This window comes from Triticum aestivum, chromosome 4D (assembly GCF_018294505.1).
Source record: "Triticum aestivum cultivar Chinese Spring chromosome 4D, IWGSC CS RefSeq v2.1, whole genome shotgun sequence".
Lineage (NCBI taxonomy): Eukaryota > Viridiplantae > Streptophyta > Magnoliopsida > Poales > Poaceae > Triticum > Triticum aestivum.
In genome coordinates, this window is record NC_057805.1 from 508574336 (window position 1) to 508581995 (window position 7660).

The window sequence follows — 7660 nt, forward strand, 5'->3', positions numbered from 1 at the left end:
TACAGAAAGTTACGAATGTAAAAACATACATAAAGTGCGATATTTCTGGTTTAATAACCTATTTTTTGTTTTCTTATACCAAATTTTATGTAGTGAATCAATATTAATGTAACTATTTGTATTCCAAACATAATTTATTTATAAAGCAATCGTAAGATTACCTCGTGTGAAAAATAACTTATTCTTCAACCTGGGTGATGAATAGTATAGGGAAAGAGGTATAGATATCTATCTATCTACATTTATATCTACTAGCAAGATGCCCGTGCATAGCACGGGACATCAAAATGCATTATTTTTACAAAAGCATGTGGTGATTGATCCATGCGGACTGAGCGGAGGCATGGGGATGGACGACGCCGGCAGCGGCCATCATGCCAGATTGTTCCAGAGGTTTTCTTTTTTAATTGCTCAACAATGATGTTGCGGGAGATAAGGATGAACGAGAGAAGGCCTTATCTGCAAATGTGGAGAGAGGTGCGGTATCTTTTGGCGAAATTGCCACAATTTGCTTTCTATCCATCAGATATAGATCGGAGGGTCTATATTGCAAGATGGCAGGCACACCATCATCATCAATTCGATTTTTATAACAGTAGAGATACTTCTATACTTATACTAATTTATGACTCCCAAAAAATTCCTACATTAATTAGAAAATACTACGGCGTAGATTAACCCATATAATCATCGACAATTTTTTTTACTCAGAAGGCCCACAGTCCTTTTATTATACGTACAGAATAAAAAAGTAGCACGTAACCTGCCCTATCTTTATCTTTACCTAATAATAAAAAAAATTAGGTTTCTAGTCGTCCGGCGTCGCTAGCGATTTTGCATAAAAGTCCATCGGTTTATAAGAAATCAACCCGCAGTCTCTGTTTTAGTGGGTATCTATATAACATTTCAATTTTGCAAAAAAAAAACCTGTACTCATTTGAATTCCACCCGCTGTCCTCCCGTCATCTTATCCATTTCTCCTGCGACAGTGACGGCGGCTTCGCCAATTCCGTTGTGCGCTTGCGACGGCCGCCGCCGTGCCTCACGCGGGAGGACGGAGGGCGCTCGCCGGGAGGATGGAAGACAGCGCGGCGAGGCGGGGCAGTGGTGGTGGCGTGTGCGGCGGAGACGGCGCGGCAAGGCCGGGCAGTGGCGGTGGTTGTCCGGCCATCGTGCCTCACGCGGGAGGATGGACGACGCTCGCCGGGGCGTGTGCGGCGGAGACGGCTTCTGCCGCGCGTCGAGGTGGAGCAGCAGAGGACGGGAAGGCAAGGAGGTAGGGTGGGTACGCTGTGCACCAGCGCCGCCTTCGTCTTCCACCTCCTCCAAAAATGCGCGCTCGCCGCGCGCGCTGGCGGTGGCGCGGCGGTCCTCGCCCTCGCGCACCCGTACTCACACGACGACCGCGTCCTCCACAAGATGGTAAGCCCCCCGGCCGCTCACCCGCATTTCCTCGGCAGCAGGGCCATCCTCGCGGACCACGCGGCGGCGGTGACGCTCTTCGGGCACCCCTGCGGCCGACTGAGCCTGGCCATCTATGAGGACACGCGGGCGCCACCGGCGTTCCTCATCGAGCTGCCCATGCTCGCGGCCGGGCTGCACAGGGGGATGGCCACGGGACCTTGAAGATGGCGCTGGAGACCGACACCCACAGCGCGCGACGACCACTCCTGTCCAACGACGAGCGGCACGTGCTGCGGTTGCTGCGCGGCGTCTCCATGGGCGCCGGGGTGCTGCCACCGCCGCCTGCTGATGGCTCCAATTGCCCCGACGGCGTCCTACTCCCGTGTCTGATTAGAATTGAAGAGTCCTGAACGTGTCCTTGTCCAACACAGATCAATGTAATGCCCGACCCGGATTTGACTTGACTGCTATAAGATGGAAGCGTCCTGGGCCTGAATCTCCATCAGGTTCCGTCCTTGGACCATAGTCTCCATCAAATTCTGTCGAAAATTTCACGAAGCGTCCAATGTCGCCGCCGAGTGGTCCAATGTCGTCTGCAGCGGCTACAGGAGAGGTATTGTTTCTATCCCCTTCAAAGCTAAACACCCGATGGAATCCCCTGTTTTAGTTATTGTTTCTATCCCTTGGCTCCGTCTGCGATTCTGCTATTTCTCCAGTTATCAATTAGCTTTGCAGTGGCATACACATGAATAGTTATCTCAGCGTGTACTACAAACAACTTATGTTGGATATGTGTGCGGCGGCTTGGCGGCGTGGCGCGGCGGAGCTCCGGCGATGACTCGGCGGCGGGCTGGAGGGCTAGGCACCGTCCAGTGGTGCTGCCTCCATGGCGGTTGCCTGGGTCTGGGCCATGGCGGCTGGCGAGGCATGGGATTCGTCGGGGCTTGTCGGCCTCTAAGGCACCATGGGGGTGCCGGCGGCGACGCGTGCCCGGCGTGGTGACGTTTGTGGACATGGTGGTCATCTTCTTCCTGAGATGGCCGGCCAGAGGCTTGGTGATCGGATCTCGAGATCCATCATCTTGTCCCGGCTGCGAGTAGGGGAGACATAGTTGCCGGTGAAAACCGAGCCGACGGCAGGCGATGGCGGCGTTCTCGCCGTTACCTTGATGGAGGCATCGTCGTGTAACTACTGTCGACCCACTCGTGCTGCTCCGGGGAAAACCCTAGGATCTGGTGTTCCAGATTGGACGATGGCGGCACTGTGGTGTCGTTTCTCTCTTGGGAGCATCGTTTGCGGAGCAGCGCTGGATGTCAGAGGCAGGAGGTGGAGCAGCTTCGTCTTGCACGGAGCTTCGGTGGTGATGTCAAGTCATGCCTGACCGATAGGTGCTACGCTTTGTCATGCCTGGTCGGCAGGTGCTACGCACGACAGATCTTCCAAGGACTTCAAGCTGTGTCGGCTGGTGATACCTTGCAGCATGGCGCTGAGGTGTATTAGTGGCGACCACGATGTGCTCAGCTGTTTGCGCGCAGGGAGGAGGTGTTGTTTGGCGCCGTGGTGGCGCCGATGATAGCTAGACCGAGCAAGGTTGATGCATCAGTACAGTTCTGAAGATGGAGCGGTGGCAGTTGGCGGCGGCGGCATCTGAGTGCACGCCGGACCGGTGAGACCCATGCCCGGCAGGCGTCCTGGATGGGATCTCAGGTCTTAGATGTTAGGTTTGGCTGCGATGTCTGTTTGGTATTAGGGCCAGGCTATCTGAGCCCCTTCATCAGCTGGATAGAGGTGCTTAGACGGCGGCTTTAGTCTTACTATTGTATTACTTTGTAAGGTCTTGTGAGAATATTTAATAAAGTGGCCGTATGCATCGCCCAGATGCAGAGGCCGGGGGTCATCCTCCTTTTCTAAAAAAAAATGTGTGCTCATGGCCTGATTTTGTTATACGGAGGAGAAGTCTGACTGTGAGCTCATCTATTTACTCTGCTGTATAAGCAGTGTTCGTTCAGTTCAACCACTATCATCTATTGGAATTTTAGCTGCTTAGTATGTTGTAGAAGTAGCATGTATTAGGTTGTGTGTTGGCAGCATAAGAGAGTTGTATTATTCTACCAATTTTAAATTTCCAGTATAAGATATCCTCTGAGTTCATCAAGCTTCACGATGTGGTGACCTGCTAGGATGGGTGACATTTATCTCTCTTCCTTGCATCTCATGCTTTGATTTGGGTGTTGTTTGGTTTGTTCAGATTTATCACTATGTTCTGGAGCGACTAATCAGTGTTGTGGAATATTAGAAAGATTTTCCTATTGATTTTTGGCTTGTTCTTCTTCATTGTCTCATTGATATTTGTGTGACAGGAATCTGTTAGATGAATAATTTGTGTAGAACATTCTTCCGGCTCCCATGCATTTGATTTCTGTAACATTGCGAAGATCTATCTCTGCTCCTGTTCACATTTTTTTATGAATGTCATACCACAGAGTCCCTTTTAGTATCAATTCATGATTATTGTTCTCTTTCTAATTTCGTTTTTCTTCTGTTATTTTGTTGGTTGTTAGATTTCGTGTTGATGAGAGAGGACCAGAATGTCGGTTGTTCAGTACTTCATGCAAAGATACAACTACAATTTGCAGTACTACTTGGCGCCTGCAGTCTAGAAGTGATTCACGGCCTGCAAATTTGCCTACGGAGGCACTGTATCCATGCTCGCTGTTTACTAAAAATTAGACATCGGATGCTCATATTTTAGTTAGACATCAGATGTTCAGTGTATTGTACAAATTGACTGCAGGCGTGCAACATTGTTGAAGGGCAAAGGTACTCTAAGCTGAATGATAAACAGGTCACCAACATACTTAGAGCTTCCTTGGGTTTGTGCAGGACATGTCCGGTTTCACTAAGTCAGTTTCACTTTCACGAAGACAGTGGAAATGCAGAAAAAAGAAAGCACGTGGATTTAGAAATTTCAGCACTGTAGAGCTTAGTTGAAATGGAAAACGAGATTTATAGCATCCAGCGAGAGTGGTGATTCGATTTTTAATGATTGATACTTTGGTTGTGAGAAGACATGAGATGGATTTGGGCGGGGCAGTGGGTTTGCTCGCGAGGAGGTGGGAAGGATGAAGATAGTGGAAGAACCTTGAGATGATGGTGATATTACTGACTCAATCCTTTATTAGCTCTATTTGTGTGGATCTTTCAGGTGCATGAATGGTAACTTGTGCAAAACTACGCTTCCCTTGTCATTTGATAATTTTTATCTTTATGATGCTCATAACATATTTTTCATCTATACTTATAGGAGTTTGTTACCTTCTTTTGGTCGAAGAATAAGATGTGGGTAATATATGCATTGCCGACTTAGCTTAACGTTTTTAGAGCAGAATTTCTATAAATTTTATACAGGTATTGTGCTGAAGTCCGTGGAATAGGTTAATGGCCAAGAGTGTTTATAAGTTATCAAGTCGAGCACATAAGTCTGGAATTAGCTAATTTTCCCACTGAAAAGTAGATAGAGATTTCTGAAGACATGAGACATTAATACATAGCATGTATACATAGCCGTCTTCTGAATTCTATGATTCTTCATACCTTGAGGCTGTTAAACATCTATGCACCTTTCATTTGATGAGGTACATTCAAATTGGGTCTGTTTATAACTTTGATGAAAAATTATCTTCCCTTAGATGGTCAAGGTTCTAGAGCTCATTGCTATGCAAGAAAGCATATATTTGATTCACGGAATTGCCAGTAGAATTGGAGTGAGCGTGAGTATCAATTGCTCGGAGAGGAAATCATGAACTGCGATCAGAATATTCTCTCACTGAAATATATTTGATCTGTGTGTGTATCCTGGCCACTTGATAACCGAGTACTATCGTTTGTCTTCCCATTTGATTTCTCATATGAAGCTACTAATTTTGACAATTCCTTTTATTTTACAACACTATTGCTTATGTTTTCCTATGGAAAGTAAACTAGAGTGAATTAATGATTTGTTTTTCTTTAGATGTTGTCGGTCGGGTGTCCTCTACTACTGAAGTTTTACCACCATCTGGTGGTGCTTGAGAGCAGAGATGGCATACTTTCATCGCAGCGACCAAAGCCCCAGCGCCGCTGGTGCTGTACACCCCTGTACCCCTCGAAATCCAGTGCCTCGCGTCTGCCCAACATGAACACCTCCTCAATATGTACATCTCTGAATTTTGCCATTGCTAGAGAAAGTAGAGAATTGTTTTGCTGTAGCTATAATTTGACTTTAGAAGATATACTTCTCTCTTTTTGACGTCAATTTTTCAGTTGACGTTTCCGTCCAGTCTCATGTCTTTCTCTTTAGCAGGGATCAGTGAGTACTAAACGAGCAAAAATGTCCTTCTCTTTTTCATATTTCTTCCTTTTCCTTACTACTTTTGTGGCTCCAAATCTCATGATGGCTCTATGTCTGTTCTTTTTGTTGACATGGATTTTACCCTGAAAATTTTCTTCCGATCTACAATGTTCTGCCATCTAAATTTGTCTGTATAAGTGTATATTGTGAATGAGTAGACACTTGTGCAGAAGCCCAATGGGATGAAATTACGGACTACAGAGAGGTGTAATTATTAATTAATTTCTTGCTTTAAAAGATATGCAACTAGCAGAGTTTCTTATTATTATCAATTGGATTATGACCGAAGTGAAGAACTTATGTGGACAGTCTGGCAGATTTCGGTGGCAAGATTTTTGTACAATTACAGTGGCAGATTTCAGAAATTTGTAGAGCACATGATTTACAAGAACAAGATATTCTGTCAAGGTGTGTACTTTTTACCCATTGCACTAATCTTTTGCTTTGAGCGATAGCTAAAAGAAAGTACTTCCTTTGGAATAATCTTTCGTGCACTCACAAGAATAATATCTCCATTTCCTTATTTTTTGTTCTTCCGTCAGTAGTATTTCTTTTAGCTACTATTTGCCCTTGGATAAATCACTCATGCTATTTTAATGAGGTTCATTCTAGCCGTTTGCTCACGAGAACAGAAACATTTTATCTGTTGGTAAATGAAAGTACATTCTTTGAATTTGCCACTTTTTCCTGCACTTGCAGATATAATCTCTCCATTTCCTGGATTTTTGATTCTTCCATTAGTAGTATTTCTTTTAGCTACTTTCTGCCGTAGCATAAATCACTCATGCTATTTTAGTAAGATCCACTCCTGCTCTATGCTCACTAGAAAGGAAAACAAATATTATCTGCTTATTTTAGGGTCGCATTTCGCTCACAGTATTCATGGTCACAGAGAAAACAGTAATAAACTGCCCTTCTCTGTCAAACTTACGGAGTACAAAGTTGTCATGCTTGATCAGCAAAAGATTTATGCTTCTTTGGCCCATATATATCACAGTAGAGTATATGATTTTCACATTCTTAATTTAAAATTTTCCTTTTTTGGCACAGCCATGGATATCAACAATCAGTCAAGCAAAGAAATATTCACGGGAGATATACAGGGATCCACAAGAATATGCACCGTATGGCACTACCCTTTTGTCATGGAGCCACTATCACATTTTGGTCAGCAATCAGTTCAAGCAATTCTCAGCGCAATTAGTCAGAAGTTGGAATTTACATCTAAACGAACAATACATCAAGCAACAGAAGAAAGAGTGGTCATCTCTTTTTCTTGGCACCAAGATGCCATACAAGCATTCAGACTTCGGAATCGCACAAGCAGTTTGTATATAAATGATGTGCCATATCGTTTTAACATGGACACTTCAAAAGAATATCTGCCAAGAGTGGTCGCTGATCACTATGATTATAGTAGTCCTAAAGAGTTCGCCTCTGCGTTTCTGTTCACATGTAGTTGATGTTTGAGCCTTTTAGAAGTATATGGCGTTGATTAAATTATGTTTCTTTTGGCAACAACATACGAAATGGAGAAATTTTTTAGGTTTAGGATAAAATTGTTCTAGATTTTGAGAAGATTGTTACGTATCCATGAGAAAAATGTCCCAAGTTTAGGAAATTAACTATCCATATTTTCGATTCTTGGTTAATAAGCTGGTCACAATAGTTTTTTTATTTTCTAAGCAAGCTGGTCACAATAGTTGATGTGGGTCATAAATCAAACAATTACTCATGTAGCTATGCTTATTAAGGGGTCTGATTTTTTTTCTTCCGGTGCAACGCACGGGCATTTTTGCTAGTCCCATGTAATATACTATCTCTTTTCATCAAAATAAACTAATGTGCCAAGTTAAAAAAAAACAT

The 7660-nt window shown here is 44.3% G+C and overlaps 1 long non-coding RNA gene across 2 annotated transcripts; it reads left to right on the top strand.

Annotated features, from left to right (window-relative positions):
• Positions 1-947: 947 nt before the first annotated feature.
• LOC123099129 (uncharacterized) lies at positions 948-7380 on the top strand. Of its 2 annotated transcripts, XR_006448090.1 has the most exons (4): positions 948-1422; positions 1836-2017; positions 3966-6202; positions 6845-7380. It is a non-coding gene; the product is annotated as an uncharacterized lncRNA (long non-coding RNA). The 2 variants fall into 2 exon arrangements; XR_006448089.1 differs by having other exon boundaries at positions 948-2017.
• Positions 7381-7660: the final 280 nt, after the last annotated feature.